General features: G+C 42.0%; 1 protein-coding gene and 1 long non-coding RNA gene across 2 annotated transcripts in view; one reads left to right on the top strand and one right to left on the bottom strand.

Moving 5' to 3' along the window:
- The window catches only part of LOC114142815 (semaphorin-4B), a 63,802-nt gene extending 55,860 nt beyond the window's left edge, over window positions 1-7,942 (bottom strand). Inside the window, exon 1 of the mRNA XM_028014296.1 lies at window positions 7,146-7,942. The gene's annotated coding sequence lies outside the window, so the exon portion shown is untranslated. The remainder of the gene's footprint in view (window positions 1-7,145) is intronic.
- Window positions 7,943-9,340: 1,398 nt separating this feature from the next.
- On the top strand, window positions 9,341-16,727 carry LOC114142816 (uncharacterized). The gene is made up of 2 exons (XR_003595109.1): window positions 9,341-11,327; window positions 16,104-16,727. It is a non-coding gene; the product is annotated as an uncharacterized LOC114142816 (long non-coding RNA).
- Window positions 16,728-18,512: the final 1,785 nt, after the last annotated feature.

Below are 18,512 nucleotides of genomic sequence, written 5' to 3' on the forward strand. Positions count from 1 at the left end.
AAACTTACTGAGACTTAAAATCAGATCTTCACAGAGGGTCCTCTTCCAGTCTCACAGAGTTTGAACTATTTTGCCATGAAAAATGGGGAAATTAGTTGTTTTTACAAAGTATTTACTCAAATAAAAATCTGTGTATATTAGTAATATTGTTCTTCAATTTCACAACTGTGCACTAGTGTGTGTTTGCTTAGTGCATAAGTCTTATAGTTTGTGGTTACAATCTAACAAATGAGAAAATCACATTCTCTGCAACTTCAGTAGGTTTTAACTAAACATTTGATTGGATATGTATTGTACATTCCTAAAAAGTCTATCTGAGTTTATTTGGAGCGTACTATATTATTTTGTTAATATTGAACACGTCTCCCTCGATCTGATGCTGATCTCCAATAATGTTTTACTGTCATCATCCGTTAACTAAGGCGCCATCCAATGCCCAGGCATATCCGGGTCAAGGCCCCCCGCGGAGCTTTTGTTGAGGTTAAGTACCAGACAAACAGCAGATCTGGAAATCTGTTGTGTAGTCGCCCAACAAAAAAACATAACGAAACAAAGAAAGTTGTTTTGAAACCTAAAAATCCAACTTTGGCCACCACAGAACATACTGTAGCTGCCTCATAGCATTTCATCAAGCTAGCCAGCTCTGTAGCTGACGTGTAGTTGGAGACCAGCGGTGATCCTGAACAAAAACAAGGGTCCTTTTACGCCACCATGTTGGCCGCAGTTATTTTCACACGCCGTTTTCAGAATGTGACCTGTTCGTCTGCGATTGTTCAGGGGATCCTTTCTATGGATTCTGATCTTCGAGTTTTTCAATAGATTTTCAGTGAAGTGATTGACTGGGCCTTTCAAGCAGTTTTACATTCTTTCTCTGAAACCAATTAAGATTTTTCTTGCCAGTGTGTCAGGAACTGCTGTCTTGTTTGGAAATCCACACGTTTCATCTTCAAATTCTTATCAAGAAGATCCCAGTACATTCCTTCCTTCCTATGGTACTGGTATAAAGTCTACCAGTACCGCATCTGGTAAGACAGCCCACATCATTATATCCCAACCTGCACACTTAGCTAGCTTCTGGCACAATGCGCTTGGGCTTGTAAAAAACTTTATAAAAAAACCCACTACACTAAACGTTAAACAAAGTCCAACATGCCAACATGCTTGTTTGTCAGCAGTGGAGTCTTGTGTAGTTAGCACACTGAGGTCAGATGAGACACAAACTGTATTTCCTGTTTTGTTCCCTTTATTTACCAGGAACTTAATTTGCAGACTAGTTCACTTAGATTTCGTGAAATGTATGGATTACCTTCTACAGTGTACATTTTATGGTAATGACTAAGGAGCATTTGGGCGTTGTTTAGGTGTATCTTTGTCAAAGAAATACTCTGTGGGAGGGCATATAAAATATGACTCAAATGAACTCCTATTTTCCCCAAGTACTGCACAAATCCAGACTATAGAAACACCTTGTGTAGGCTGAAATTACAGGCTTCAGATCCTCTGTTATTCCACTAAACGTGACTTTCTTTCTTTTCTTTCTCTCCTTCCTTCCTTCCTTCCAGTTAAATGATCTAACGCTCCGTGTAACAGCCAGTGCCTGCTAGGTTGTTGGTACAAGCTAGCACGACCTGTTGCTCACAGAGACAGTAAAAATCACTCAGCTGCGGCAGATGGCAGCTCATGTCCATATCAAAGACATGAGAAGTGGCTTCCCCTGTTTTTATTTTGCTCTCCCATCCCTCCCTGCTGCCTCGTTGTGGCTGCCTTTCTTCCTCTGCCATGCACACACACACACACACACACACACCCACACACACAGGACGGCCTGTCTTTACAGCGACATGAAAGACAATTAAAAAAAACCAAACGGATGCAAATCGTGTCATCCCGCTTAATTGGCGCTAACTTTTATGGTACACTATCTTTCTTTGTGTTTTCTTTCAAGGTCCTTGGTTCCTGTAACTAATCATCTCCACTTCTTCACGCAGAAAGCGGTCTCAGTGGAAGACTTCGGAGCAAATAAAGCATCCTCGTTTTACTATTGCAGCACAGGGGGTTAGATCTGATGATGGAACCAACTGCTTGTTCTTTTAGCTTGTAGGAAAGGTCCAAAAATAAAATAAAAACTCACGATTATCTGAGGAACCAATTATTCTAACGATTAATCGATTAATCGGATGGGGGGGAAATAGGTTTTTTTAATACAACATTAGAAACCCATTAAAATATGCCATCATACAACTCATTAAATTCCATTTCTTAATAAGAAAATAAACAACTTATTACCTAAAATGCAATAACATGGCATTATAGAGCAGGTGAAGCTAAAACTGTAGCATTTGAGGAGTTCTGGGTGAAACATATTTACAGACAAAGATGTTTTTTATCTTTAAATGGAAAAAATATATATATGTGTATGTACAGTTTTGGCTTAACTGCTGCTCTGACTATGTTGGTTTGTTTCAGCTAATTGCTTTTTTTTTTGAGTCTGTACACTTGAGTTAGCGATTAATCAATTACTGAATTAGTTGACGATTATTTCAACAATCGATTTGTCACGATCAATCCGATTAATTGCGTCAGTCTTAAAAGAATACCCAGCAACAATGTTCGAACGGGGAAGATAAGAATCAGAAGGAGAAAAAAAAACAAGCAGGTGTCTGTAGATTATCCAGCTTCTCCTCCTGAGGTCAGTAATCAGTAAAACAAGCACAAGGAGACACTCTGACATGCAGCAAGACGGACTCCTGCACACCTCTCCGTCTCCCCTAATGAATGAAAGACACTCTGTTCTGGGGGAAGGGCTGAGATGTGGCGATGATGTGAACTCTGCGAGCGGTTATGAGATTAATGCAGCTAAATTTGGTTCCGTTTTCCCCCCTGAGAGTTTGGTCGGTGACGTCTGACGGCCAGCGCCGCTCAAATGAAGACGTTCGTCAGTGTGTTTGCACAGCCGATGTTGTTCGCTCGTGTCTTTCTTTACGGGTTTTTTTCTTTTTGAAGATGGGAGGCTGTGGGCTGCCCAGCAGGAGGGCATAGGTGAAGGTCCTACACAGCTGCAGAGCAGGAGGAGGAGGGGGAGGAGGGCTTTGAGGAAACGCCTCAGGCGGCGAGGAGGAAATAATGAATTTAGCCCTTTACAGTGCAAATAAACTCAGTTAATCCACATATTGAGCACTGCAGAGCATCAAAAGAAAGAGTGCATCAAACTGAATGCACTCTATGAATGCATCCTTGCCTTTGAATTTCTTGCAAGCTGTTGCAGTTCTTTGCAACGGTCCTGAAAATCAGAACCTGTTGGGTTCCACTTGAAGGTCAGTTTGTGGATCAGAAACAGAATGGCAGTTATTCTTAGCTCCTCGCCTCTTCCATGCACTCGGATCCCTGCCTCTGCTCCCAAAACACAGAGTTATTAATCTGCTATCACAGAATGGATTCCTAAAGCTCACATACAGTTACAATAAATGAATCAATTATTCAACAATATAACATATAAATAGCGATTCAGAGCTTTTTCCTCTCGGACACACCTTTTGTTTGTACAGACATAATGCTGACATGGTGCACTAAACATTTTCAGCTGTGCTAAAGAAACAAAAAGACAGCTGGTGAGCTATAATCTGACTTTGTTATAGGTGCTCTAGTTCGGTTTAGTTGGTTTTAACTCTACAAAAAAAGCCTCCTTGTCATAATCTGTATTTGAGCATATTTACAGACTTTTATTAATAAATGTCTATGACACTTTGTGCAGATTTTGAGAGTATTAAGAAAAAAAAACTACTTTTTAAAGTTTTACATGATGTTTTAATGTTGTTCCCTCATCAAAACACACCCGGAGTGCTGCTTTGATTCTTCCATACACGTTTGAGAAATCCTTTAATCTCCATGGCAACCGTTCAGCTATACAAAACACCTTAGTGGACCTAGCTCCGCCTACAAGACACAGCTCCTCCTCTGAGTTGCCGTTTCCAAGCTTCCGCCTCACAGAGCATCCCTCCACCACATCTCCCCCACTCAGCTCCTTCAGACTAGCCAGCAGAAATTAGCAAACACCTGGTGGAACTGCGCATCATCAGCTCATCCAAAGTTAAATGTGATGTCATAAAAAAATAAATAAATGAACTCGGCGCACTTGAATGCTCCGAGATTTTTTTTTCTCCCTTTGACAGCATTTTATGAAAACAAAGACGAATGAGATTTGCGAGAACAGCTTCGTAGAAAAAGGACTTTTTATAGAACGCCACTTGGGAATGGAAGTACCAGACAGACGCAGCGGCCTTGCAATCTCTGCACGTTTTTTTCTCTCGGAGACGTTCCGATGAGGGTCAAAGCCGAGGTCAGGTGGAAGGAAGCCATTAAATCTTTAGATAAAATGAGTAGAAATAAACAGCTGATATTGAAGAAGAGCCTGCACAGACTGGAAGGGACACACTGACGGGTCCTGATTAGAAATATAATCTGTCTTTTCCACTTGTAAATCTGTCAAGGCTTCATGTACGTTCATGTTCATTTAAAAAAAAACCCAACAACACATGGCTCTCACATCACTTCAGGGCAGACCCGACCATTTCATTTAGCAAGAAATGGGTACCGAACGCAGCCCTGCAGACATGAGACTCAGATTTTATGTAAAAACAAGTAAACCAACAGCAAATGAGTTTAATATGAGATTCTGGAGTCACTTTTAAAGGTTTGTGGGGCAGAGAGGTGACACTGCTGTCTGTTGTCAGATGTAATGAGGTTGAAACAGCAAGAAATCAATAAACTATCTTAGTATGACCACTCGCTAACCCTCTAAACGCCCAAATACATCCCAAACAGCCCATTGGAGCTGAAGATGTAGCTCCTTTTCCTCATTGCCTGTTGCTTTATTAGCTTTTTTTTGTTGAGGCCACAATCATAATTACTCTTCATTTACCCCCACAGAGTCCATGTCAGAGTTAAATAGCCTCCAGGAAGAGTCTTTTCGTGTGCTAATCATTGATTTGGAAAAATAAATAAAAAATCAACACACATATTTGCTCACAGTTTCATGAGGGGCCTCATTCAAATCAGGCCTGCTGAGTCTGAAGATCTCTAATGAAGGGGAGAGGAGCGTGGGGGGGGGGTCGGACGGCTGTCCCCATAAATAACGAGTTTGTTGAAAGGCATAGCAGAGCTGATTGGTTTATTGAGTAATGAAAGAAATGGCACGCAGATGATGGAGGGTGAGATGTGTGTTTGCTTTTGTGCTGCCGGCAGCCAATGAATTGGCGGCGCCTCGTGGATTCGCACTGCTGCCGTTCACGGCTTTATTTATTTGCTGTTTCAGCAATTGCAAATCTAGAACGTGTGGTGTGCATACATATTCAGGACCTTATCTGTGATCCCCCTGAATAATGTGAGGTGAAATGATGTTTTCACTTCATATTGTGCTGTGGGGACAGATTTAATGGCAAGTGGAGTGACCTAAACACAGCGCAATCCTGAAGGAAACACGGTTTTGTTTCAAAACATACATTCCAACAGGATGATGTAGATGTGGAGACAGGAACTCAACCCTGGTCCTCAGTGATCCCTGTCCTGGATGTTTTTGTGTGTTTTCCTGCTGCTCGACACCTGACAGAGCTTCGAATGAGGTGTGTTGGACACATCCGAAACCAGGACCAGTCGGGCTTAGATCAAAGCGCATTCATGTGTTATGACGGTCCAATCAAGGTCCAGAATCAAACAACTGAGAAGCTGGGTCAAGACGAATTTCACATGTGAAAACCGTGTGCTTGCATGTGGATTTGAAACGTTTATCGGTAGGGGGGGAAAAGCAAAGGAAAAACATGTGATTCCCATGTTTCACATGGGGATTCACATATGTGCATCGCATATACCTCCACAGGTCTGCACATGTAATCACACGTTGGACGGAAAATGGAAGACATGAACAAAATACCTGATTATGTGTGAGAAATGGGAACCACGTTCGAAAACGTGAATTTTATGGGATTTTTTTTTACGTCGGGGTAAAAATTGCTGTTTCACATAAGCGCTCCATCAAATCTGACTATTTTGCAAACAAAGTAATCAGCAAGTTTAGTCTCCAGACGTGAATCCGTGACTGAAGAATTACTGTACATTGTTAGGTAGACAAATGCTTCGGTTGGCACGAATGAATGAATTGTTAGTGCAAACAGTCTGGTAGATCGCTCATAATCTTCAAAATCTATTGATTTAACGACTTGATATAACCCAACTATATTAAAATACCTTTCTAGATATGGGTCTATGAATTTTCTATGAGTTTGTTTGCTAAACTTGCAATTGTAAATAAAATAGCATAAAAAAAATATCCCCCAAGCACTTGAAGCCCTGGGCTGAATGTCCCTGAAAGCCCTATTTAAAGTCTGGCCCAGTTCAGAAGAACTGAGAGCAAATTCAAGCCACACTTTTCAAACTTTAATTAGTTAAAAGAAAAAAATATGGAAACAGAAGTTTGCGTTTGTAACATGAATCCATGCAAACAGCTTCAAGGTATAAATAATCTTGCAAAGCACTTCTAAGTAGAACTTTTTTTTTTTTAATCTAACTCGGTGTATCGAAGAACATGGAAACGCATTACAAAAGGAAATCATTAAGGGAGCTTCCAAATGTCAAGTGAAGTAGATTAGAGCTGCCGTTTTAAAATATTAACATTTCATCGCACAAATGTTTCAAATTGGTCAGAATGAGCAGAGAGAGAGAGAGAGAGAGAGAGATGGACCAGTGATTTCCTTTCGCCCACTTCCATTATCATTAATGTGTCACTCAGCAGTGAAAAGCCGAGGCGATAATAGAATTACTTTTCCTATTATGCTCAGTGTCACCGAGTCCCACAGTAAAGGAGCGGAGCGCATATAATAAGAAAAGAGAGAGAGAGAGAGAGAGAGACCAAATGTCACCGGTTCACACCACATGTACACACCCTGTTTCTTCAGGCGACATAACGGGACTGACGGGGATTTATCCGAGCCGGTCCAAAACACACACACACCGCAGCACGCAACTTAACGCCGCCGCAGCTCTTCTCCTTTCCTCCTTTCCTTTCCAACAAGGTGACTTGACACCTCACTCAACACCCTGGAGGACACGGTAGCTTCCTGATTCAGCCGCGACGTGAAAAGCGGGTTTCTCACCTCACGCACGTGCACCCCGGCGTCCTTCTTCCTGTTCGGATTCGTCCGCGAAGCCGCACAACCCGGAGCAACGCACTGCCACGGCACGGAGCGCCGAGATGACCGGTGTCTGTAGTAACCGAGCGGCTCCCCCTCCTCCTCACGCCACTTCGTAACTCCCAGGCTGCAGCAGCCGCGATGAAAAATCAGCATCTTCTCATCGTTTTCCTTTTTGTCTTTTACTGAGAGCCACAATCACCTGCTATCTGAAAGGGAAGGAGGATGCACTCACCGTGTGGAGGTTTTTTTTTTTCTTCTTCTTCTGCTAGAGCCAGGTGGAGACTTGAGCAGAGGCTGCAGTGGCGGAGGAATCCCCCGTTTGCCAGCGCATGTGTAAATGTGTGTGTGCGCGTGCGAAGGAGTCAGAGCTGATCCAGCAGATGCAGACGAAAGCAACCAATCGAAAGAAGGGGGAGGAAGGAGAGGAGAAGAGTGTGTGAGAGACGGAGGGAGAGGATGGGGGTGTGTGTGCTAGCATTACATCATGGACCTGGGAATGGCAGGTTTTGCAGAGGGTGAGCTATGGGTGGGGGAAGGTGAGTGTGTGTGTGTGTGTGTCCCTATGCAGCAGACCACCGGATGAATTTGGATCCGCACTCCGAATATGGCACAAAAAAAAAAACATGTTTTGTTGTGCACCTAAACCATAAGGCCTCTCTAGGAATAAGTTCTCATACATCTTTCAAGTGCAAAGATGATAGAAGACGCACTCAAAACATCACAAGCCCAACAATTTTCATCCCATTACACACACTCTGAGCCGGGCTAATGGCTCCCCTGTCACTTTGAAAACTCAGTGACGGACGGCCTGGTAGGACATTTCAGGTGAGTTATTCCAAACACTTTCTGCTGGCTTTTCAGAAAAAAAAAAAAAAAAAAAAAATTGAAGACACGGTACCTGCACTTATGGTTAAAAAAATTAATTAATTTTAAAAATCACCCGTTGTGTGCTGCCCCGACATCCCTGAGGACGAGCAAGGAGGGAGAGGGAAGGAGTTTGCAGGAAAACAATGACAGCTCGGGGTCATATCCTCACATCACTGGTCTGTGTGTGCCAACCCGGTCGAGAGGAAACGAGGCAGCAGGGAAAATGATGTCGGAAGTACGAGGATGAAGGAGACTCCTTCGTAACCTCTTTTGGTTACATTTCAGAAGTTAAGCTGTTCTGCAGCTCTTCAGCGGGTTTGTTTCTGTCGCTAACCTCCCCGTATTTACTGTCACGGTAAGTGTGGGGGTGTCGGATCGGCCGATGACAGGGTCTACCTGGCCAGAAGGCGGAATGGTGAATTCTAACTAGTTGGGACTCTAAACCTTGTGTTTTATTTTGCAGCGTCGCAGTATGTCCAAGCATACATCAAAATCCACATAAGAATAACTTCTTAACATGACAATGAAAGCTTTAACTAGGACTTTAGTTAGGACACAATGCCCTATAGCGAAATCAAATTCAGACGCTCATTGGGTTGATCTGTGGACAAAAGATGTTCTCCCAAGTTGATCTGGAGTACAATGTGTCACTAAGTCAAGATGTGGCCTGCCAATAGACTCCTGCTAAAGAAAACTGAGGGCGTTCAGTTACGTCTTAGGATCCATTCACACCAGCCGTTTGGTTAGTCCGTTTTAGTTTAACTCTAGTTCGTTTGCCAAGAAAGTCTGATTGGTTTGGGGATGTGTGAATGCTCAACCAAACTCTGATGCTGCCTAAAAAAATTGAACTCTTGTCTTTACAAACCCAGGTCTTGGTTTGGGTTGAACTGAACTCTGGCACAGTTTGAATACATAGATGGATGAACCGGAGACCGCTCCTAATGCACAAAGCAGATTAAACCAGAGGGCATTCTGGGTAAATACAACCAAAACAAACACTCTAATCCAATGCTAGCAGGAGAAATGACTCCTGCTAGCATTGGACTAGATACTAGAGCTACAATCTGACACTACTCCATTTTTGTTTACCTTTAGCAAAGAAGGAAGTTGGGCTCATGTCTTTTTCAGAGGTTTTGGTGTAGTTTCCTTCAGTTGTTCTTGGTGCAGCGCCCCTCCAGGCGAGGGGAGGAACAGGTTTTTCAAAGGGTTTGGTTCGTTTGACACAGTGCAGTGTGAAAGAGAAGCACAGCAGCTGGAAATGTAACAAATGTTGTGATTTTGGTCCCAAATCGAACCAAGTCTACCAGACTGTCAGGTGTGAAAACACCCTAAGTTAAAATGGGTTATGCGACCCAGTTACTGCACTTTTAAATTTTCCAGTCTGACAGTTTTGCTTTTTTTCAGTTGGATGGATGTAACATATATCGATATCACCGAATCCTGGCACTTTAACATCATTATGTAGACTTTTTACTCTTTATTTAACATTTCCTATTTCACTAGTCAAAGATGAACCTTAAAGTCTTTGTCAAAGTGTTAATTCTACCCAGAGAAGCCTAAAATGAAGCGTTTCCCCATTTTTTAAAACATATCTTGTTTTACTGAAATGTGTTGCACGAATCATTGATTTAGCACTTCTTACTCTGTTACCTTTCCTTAATTGCTGTGATCTTTCACTTGTCAGAAACCACAATAAATCATTTTATATCGGCATATGAAATGGGATAAAGATGAACGGTCCTGCTGAGTTGCATGATTTAGGAAAGAAAATGTTCCGATCCACTTCCTGTTCTGGCGCCTTAAGAATGAAAGTGACATCAAATTCGTTATTGCGACATTACAAATGAGAGATTAGAGGGGAGAAGGAGGGGAATGATGCAACCAGAGTGCAAGTATCAGGATATCAGCCTGCTGGATCAGACGTACGGGACGTATCGGCACAGCAGTTTGCTTAGTGTTTTGGATCTTTGTGGAGCGTCTAGTGAAGCTAAATGAAAACATATTGAGTCCCGAAGGTTGAAACACAAACCAGCAGGACATTGCGGAAGATCTGATGGAAAACCAAGGACAGCGCCTTGAAATATTGAGGTCATATGAACTTTTCTCCACATTTTTTTTTTTTTATGCTATAACCAGATTTTGGTCCCAAATCGAACCGAGTCTACCAACAACAACAACCCCAAACTTTAACCGAGAGCATATTGGTGTGCCAAGGTGGCCGAGTCAATCTCCAGGCGTTGATCCAATTGAGAATCTGCGGCAAAACGTGAAGACTGGTTGACGTCCGCCATCGAATCAGTAGAAAAGAGGCGGAGAAAATGTCACTGTGTCTGTAAAGCTGTTTGGAGTCAGACGCAGAATGACTCCAGACGTTTGCTCCACAAACAGTTGAATAATGAGGGACAAAAACAATTTTACACCCAAAAAATTAAAAAACAAAATCTGAATATATAGCTACCCACCAGACTGTTTTGGTCTATCACATATAAAATCCTAATGAGGTACATGGAAGTTTGCGGACGTAGCACAGCAAAAAGCCGAAGGATGTGAATACTCTCTCGTGTCGCCACGGCAAATAAAAACACAGTTTGACATTTAGAAGTACAGCGCTTATTGGTTCGTCCAAACAAAAGCAGAGAAAGAGAAAGCTGCAGGAAGCGCTTCGCCTGGGACAATGGTTGCAGAATAAAAGCAAAGCTGAAGTACTGGTTTTTACAAAAGGTGTAAAAATAGCTGCAGAACTAATGGCTTGAATCAGAAAATAAAAGTACTGCAGGAGAACAAGCTCTTTCCCTTTGTACTAAATAATATTTGTGAGATTTACCTTTACATTTTCGACACAAAGACAAGTAGAAAGCCAGCAAAGCATCTCCTGTGACTGTGTCTGTTTTGTTTTGTTTTGGAGCAGTTTAACTTTCTCTCAGCCCATAAATCCACAATATTAGGTGCAGTTTTGAGACCAAGAATTTCCTCCATTAAAAAAAAGAAAAAAAGAAATACATGTGTGTATATATAAACAACTAAAACAGCAGCCTGAAGCTGTTTCTGCTGCTTCGCTTGCCTTAACTCTGTCTGACCAGCACCGTTGTCACCAGGTCCCAGTGGAGCTGCTTCCTCCACGCCGTACAAACACACAGCCGTGCTCCGGCGGGAAGCGGCCGCATCTAAAGTCAACATGGCCGCCGCGTTCCCAGGCTTTGGAAATTAAAAGGCGTAATTAGGACTGCTGACATCTGATGGCCGAGCTGCAGGACGGGATATCAATATGGCAGCGTGGTATTTAATAAAAGTCCCACTGTCTTTAATAAATGTTACAGATATGTTTGCGGCCTTGTTTTTTTTCTTCTTCTTCTTCTTCTTTTTTGTTGTTTCTAATTAAATCTATAATTATGGGAAATGTTTGCTGTGATTGCGGGTTGAATCTGAAAGAGAAACATGACTTTGTCCTCGAAACGCAACGTGCCGTGTTGTCTTGAGTTTCGTGTTCTTGTGTTGTTGTTTGTTCTTCTGATCTAGTTCCATTTATTTATTTTTAGTTGTACTTCTATTCATTTTATGTTTATTAGGTTATTATCCCGTGTCGGCCTGTGTTGTTATAATTGCTCTCTGTCATTCATCCACCACCCCTCACATCTGTTCGTTTACTCGCCTGTGAAGCCCGTCCAGTTTCCACTCCTCCCTGGTGCTGAAGCACTTGAAGTTGTGGTCATTCATTTTCTTTTTCTTTTTTTTACGTCATTCATTCAATAAATATGAGTAGCTCATGTAACAGCCAAAGAAATCATTTATGAAGAGGAGCAGAAAGAAGCTATAGAACATCTCTATCCATACAGAGAGAATATTAGCTGTTCAACTCAGAAGAACATTGCAGACATATTTCAAATACACAACCAAGTATTAGATTATTCAATGCCATAATCGTGTCATCATAAGCATTTTCACATTTCTTTTAAATGGAGAAAGAGGCTTAGAATGTCTTATTATTTCCATAAACCAACACCTTAAACTGAAAAGCTCCGTTCCCTCGTCGCAGGTCAGAATATACTTTTGTTTTTGTCTCACTTCCTATTAAGGTATATTTGCTTTCTCTTTTGTTAATCAATCTGTTTTAAATGTCACCGGTGAATCCTTGCTGGATTTTCCTTTGTTTACTCCCGATTCCTTCCAAGTTATTCAAGGCTGGATCTGTTGTTCGTTCTCGGTGAAAAACCTCCTGCTCAGATTGGCTTTTTGAAGTTTTCTGACAGACTGGCCTGGATTGAGGTCTGGACTTTGACTGGGCCTTTAAATAGGCTTAAACAGGGTCTCTTTTTTCATGTCAAATTAAAATAAGATATATACCTTATTTGTTGCACTTTTTGTACAACTTTGTATTGGTCTAGAACACGTGTCAAACTAAAGGCCCAAATCTGGCCCCCCAGTGCTTTTTAGGTGGCCACCTAGAGTCCAGAGGCCCACATAAAAATAACCTTTTGTGTGCTTAAATACTATTTTATCAATTGAATCAAATCAGTTTTCATCTGCATACTGCCAAATTACATCAATGTCAAAGATGTTCAATATTATTTCATTTTAAAGGGGCAGTATTATGTAAAATCGGCTTTTTTGAACTTTGTGTCACATTATAATGTTATTCCTTAGAATAATGTTATTCTAATGTTAATAACATTATAATGTTATTCCTTAGACTTAAACACACCTGGATTGTTGGTTTGATTCTTTCATGAATGTTTGGAAAATCCTTTAATCTCCCATGGAAACCGTTCAGCTCTGAAAAACTCTTGGTTCAACTGAGCGCCGGGACAAAGCTCCTCCTCTGAGCTACAGTTTCCTCCACTCAGCTCCTTCAGACTAGCCAGCAGCAATTAGTAAACACCTGGTGGAACTGCTGACCTGCTGAGCTCACTATACCAGCTTCTCAGTGAAAAATGTTGCTAAAAGACTAATAGAGGAGCCATGTCGTGCTGACTTCCTGAAGGTTTCAGAAAGAGGAGGAGCTTCTTAAAGTGACAGAGGCGTAAAATTACAAAGTCAAATTTCTTTTGAGTCATATTTAATATATGCAGCATTTTTATTGCAACTGAACGTCACATAGTTACTTGATTGTGCTATAAAATGGCACTCTGTGCCTGTAAAACACATAACACTGCTCCTTTAAGACGTACTTATTGAATGCAGCAGCTATTCATATTTTAAGTTTATTAATGGGTTCTATCTTAATGGCACAACTGGCCCTTTGAGAACATTAAACATCTTGGTACGGCCTAATCCAAACTGAAAACAAGTTAGACACCCCTGGTTTAGAAAATCCCAGTGAAACACGTTTGATTCTTGATTTTGGGGGGAAACGGCGGATGTGCTTTTACAAAGCATTGTAGTTAGTATCTTTTTCAGCTTTTCCTTTCGAGCACCGCGTTAAACAGGAAACAAACGTCTCCGACGTGCTGCACACAGAGGCCGCTTTCGGTCCTCTGGAAAGAGGAGAATCAGCTGATCTTTTTTTTTTTTTTTTTTTCCAGCTGCTGGTTGCAGGTGCTCCCTGTGGACTCGTTGTCAAAGAAATGGGGCCTTATGTGTCTCCACTTAGTTCCTACGCACTCCCCATCCAGCGCCACATTCAGGGACGCTCTCGCCCTTGACACACATTCCTCCTCGCGTTCATTCATCTTTCCGAAAATGCACTTTGCCATTTGGGCTCGTTTTCCAAGGGTCGTAACACGCCATGCAAAAAGAAAAAAACAAACAAACAAGAAACCATCAAGGAAGCCATTTATTGTTGTTTGGGCGCTGTAAAAACATTTGACGCGCCCATGACGTGATGTCCCCTAAAGAAAAAGAGCGTTAATTGTGGTTTGATTGAGTGTTTTCCTATCTTTTTTCCCCCTCCTTCAAACTGGTGCGTTTGTATCTTAATTCACAAAAAGTGTCCGCTGGCGTCTTCATTATCCCAATCAGCCAAGACCAACCCCTTCGCTCTGCCGCCACCACAAAGCCTCCCCTCTTTTTTCACAACTATGCCTGCAATGTTCGCTGTTGCTGTGGCAACCTTACGGCCAGCCAGGCATCTCTCTCGCTCGCTGCCTCGCTCTGTGGGATACACAGTGACTTCTGTCCCCCACCTCACGCAGCTGATGGAGGATTCACTGCTAGGTGCTGCGGAGTAGAAAGGTGCATGCACATGCATCCCCCACTTTTCTTCTTTTTTTTTTTTTTTTAACTTTCCTACCCCAGCAGTGATCCACTCGCATGTGAAAACACAACTCTGCAGAGGTTCGACTGAGTTTCCTTTTTTGGTCTGAAAGAGAAAATCGTGTCCAGCAGCAAGAGGGCTTTTTAAAATGGCAATAGCTGTGTCCTGTGTTAGAGAATAGGGACTGAGTGCAATAGATTACCAGCACAGTGTGACAATGTAGCTGCAGTCAAGGACGTTAGTCGTTATCTGGGATGAACCGTCTGGTTGGAAGTAAAGCAAACCAGGTGGAATTTATAGGTTGAGGAGGTTAGATTTAGTTTCTGTTGTAAAATAACTTACTTCTACTGTAGTTCGGACATTTCTGTTTCCAGTAGATTCAGAAAATTAGCTGGAATTAACCGGAAAATTAACTTGTCAATGTCTGATAATAAGTCCACACTGGGATTCAAGTGTGGAATAGTTGCTTTTGACGAGTTAAAAATGTGTTTATTACAATTTAAATAAAAAAGTTAAAATGTACACTGCTTGGCCCAAAAGAAAAGTCGCCACCTGGATTTAACTAAGCAAATACTGTAGGTACAAGCCTCCTATTGGATAAGTACTGCATAGGCGATTATCTTTCAGCTGGCAACAAGTTATTTAACCCCAGCTGATGCAATGAGTAACTCCTCATTTCTTAAACAACCATGGCAAAAGACACATCCTGTGGTCGTGGAAAAGACGTTAGTCTGTTTAAGAAGGGTCAAATCATTGGCATGCATCAAGCAGAGAAAACATCTAAGGAGATTGCAGAAACTACTAGAATTGGGTTAAGAGCTGTCCAACGCATCATTAAAAACTGGAAGGATGGTGGGGAACCATCGTCTTCCAGGAAGAGATGTGGTCGGAAAAAAATCCTGAATGATCGTGATCATTAAACGTTTGGTCAAATCAAATCGAAGAAAAACAACAGCAGAACTCAGGAGTATGTTTAATTGTGAACGCAAAAGCATTTCCACATGCACAATGCAAAGGGAACTCAAAGGGTTGGGATTGAACAGCTGTGTAGCCGTAAGAAAACCTCTAATCAATAAGGCTAACCAGAAAAAAAGGCTTCAGTTTGCTAGGGAGCATAAAGATTGGACTCTGGAGGAATGGAAGAGGGTCATGTGGTCTGATGAGTCCAGATTTACCCTGTTCCAGAGTGATGGGTGCATCAGGGTAAGAAGGGAGGCAGGTGAAGTGATGCACCCATCATGCCTAGTGCCTACTGTACAAGCCTGTGGGGGCAGTGCTATGATCTGGGGTTGCTGCAGTTGGTCAGGTCTAGGTTCAGCAACATTGTGTGCCCAAAGAATGAGGTCAGCTGACTACCTGAATATACTGAATGACCAGGTTATTCCATCAATGGATTTTGTCTTCCCAAATGGAACGGGCATATTCCAAGATGACAATGCCAGGATTCATGGGGCTCACATTGTGAAAGAGTGGTTCAGGGAGCATGAGACATCTTTTTCACACATGGATTGGCCACCACAGAGTCCAGACCTTAACCCCATTGAGAATCTTTGGGATGTGCTGGAGAAGGCTTTGTGCAGTGGTCAGACTCTCCCATCATCAATACAAGATCTTGGTGAAAGATTAATGCAACACTGGATGGAAATAAATCTTGTGACACTGCATAAGCTTATTGAAACAATGCCACAGCGAATGCGGGCTGTAATCAAAGCTAAAGGGGCTCCAACAAAATATTAGAGAGTGTGACCATTTTTTGGTGGCGACTTTTTTTTTGGCCAGGCAGTGTATATATACAAAAATAATCACCTAAACAAACACAATGAGGTTTTATTATGACTGATTGTTTATTTTCTTTTTAATAGTTTGTCTACAGGCTTCCTTGGAGAGGCGGGGTTCACCCTGGACAGGTCGCCAGTCCGTCGCAGGGCAACACAGAGACAGGACAAACAACCACACCTAAGGAGAATTGAGAGAGCTCAATCAACCTGACAGTCTTGGTCTTGGACTGTGGGAGGAAGCCAGAGTACCCGGAGAAAACCCACAGCATGCACAGGGAGAACATGCAAACTCCATGCAGAAAGACCCTGGGTCGGGATTCGAACCCAGGACCTTGTGTTTTAAATTTTGTTATGAAATGTGGTGAAATTTAGCTTGTGTCCAGTTTGTGTGCGGTCTGCAGAGATTTCAGCTACTCTGTGGAAGCGCTGTGTGGAGGGAAGGTCCGCCCTGGCAATCATCTCTGCAGGCCTAATTTGCTTGTTGTTGTGTGGACCCGACACGTTTTGTGGAACGAGCCAAACCACACGGCGACGGAGGGGAACAGGAGAGCCTGAATAATTGGCAGCGTAGACGATGACCAGCTGCTCCTGTGGGACGTTGTACTTCATAAAGGATGCGCAGTCCACAATGTGAGGATCATCTCCGTTGGGTTATAGATTGGACTTTTTCTACCCTTTTAATAAATGAAACATTCGTTTAAAAATCTACATTGTTTTTCCTTCACTCTGATTCTTTTCTACCAACTACATTAATTTGACGATCAACAGTACTTAAGTGTGGCAGAGGAAAACGCAAGGACTCTGTAGAGAATGCTGTGGTATTTTACGTTTGCATAACAAAACGCAACTGCATTATCTTCTTCGCTCAATCTGCAGCCGCTGTCGGTGCTTTGCAGGCAGGAGAAGCTGAGTGTTTGGGTTTGGTGAAAATACGTTTAACCCAGTTTATTACCACACACACACACACACACACACACACACACACACGGGCTGCAGCGCCTTCTATTCCTGTGAGCGTTTTTATTCTGCGTGACGCTGAACCTCTGAGCAAGTGTTAAGCAGAGAAGGTGAGGGAGCAGATAACCCCTCGCTAGTTTTTCTTTCCTCTTGAGGCATCTGTCGCCTAAGACAGAGATTACATCTCTTTGGAAAAAAAACCAAAACAAAACATGATGCTTCTGCAAACTCTCTGAAACTGTAACGTCGAACATGAATCACGTCGGTTAGAAATACGGATCGCGTGTACGTCCAACTGATGACCAAATGAGATCCAGTTTGAGTTTATTTGTGCGGCGCGTATCAGCGACAAGGCAGCTCAAAGTGTTTAACACCGTAACAACATCATGCAGTCACCAACCAGCGATAAACGTTGCATTTTGAGATATATAAAAAAAAATATATATATATATAAATATGTTGATCAATGTTCCACTTACTAGAACATGTCTGTACCTGAGAGGTCTGGAAGGTTGAAACAACAACAGCAACATCTTTAACTAAGCCTTTCAGTGATTTGTAGACTAACAACAGTATTTTAAAGTCTGTTCTCTGAACTACAGGGATCCAGTGGAGGGACTTTAGAACTGGGGTGATGTGCTCTTATCTGCCTGGTTTTAGTGAGAACACGACCTGTGAAGACACTACTGCAGTAATAAATGTGTCTAAAGATAAACAAATGAAAAAGTTTCTCTATCTTCCTGAGACATTTCATCCCTGGAAATGTTCTTCAGGTGACAGAAGACCGACTTTGTAACTGTATTTATGTGACTCTGAGGGTTCGGGTCAGAGTCCATCACTACACACAGATTTTCTGCCTGATCTCTAGTTGCTAACCCTATCCCTAACATAATTACACACTGGCACAGATTTTTGTTTTTGTTTTACTGTATTAATGAAAAGAAACAAGAAAAAAAAACAGGGAGTTTGAAGGGTCAAAGAGTTATTTATGCACACCGATTTTGAAATTTCTGGTAACACTATATTTGAAGGGCTGTGTATAAGACGACATGATGCTGTCATAAACATGACATAACATCTGCCATGAACGAGAAGGACTCTTCATGGTTGTCTATGACTGTTGTCATGAAGTCATTTGGTAAATAATGGCACTATAGAACACAAAGTTCTATTAAAATCTGCATTAAAAGTCCATTAAAAGTGCCAACTTTGTGTTAAAAATGTCATTATTTACCAAATAACACTTCATGTCAACAGTCATAAATATTGATGAGGACTCCTTCATGTTCATAACAGGTGTTATGTTTATGAGAGTGTTGTGTCAGTGTTATGCACACCCCGTCACATAAAGTGTTACCGGTTTTTTCTGGTTATCAGGCTCTTTGCTGGTACTCAGACACTGACTGAATTTATTACCAATGCTGTCACAGATGTGCGAAAAAAGCCCTAAAACGCATATATTTTACTGTGGCAGCACATTTCAGAGTCAACCAGGATGCAACGAGGAACTCCATCATTCGGGAAAATAGCTACGAT

Source organism: Xiphophorus couchianus, chromosome 4 (assembly GCF_001444195.1).
Source record: "Xiphophorus couchianus chromosome 4, X_couchianus-1.0, whole genome shotgun sequence".
Lineage (NCBI taxonomy): Eukaryota > Metazoa > Chordata > Actinopteri > Cyprinodontiformes > Poeciliidae > Xiphophorus > Xiphophorus couchianus.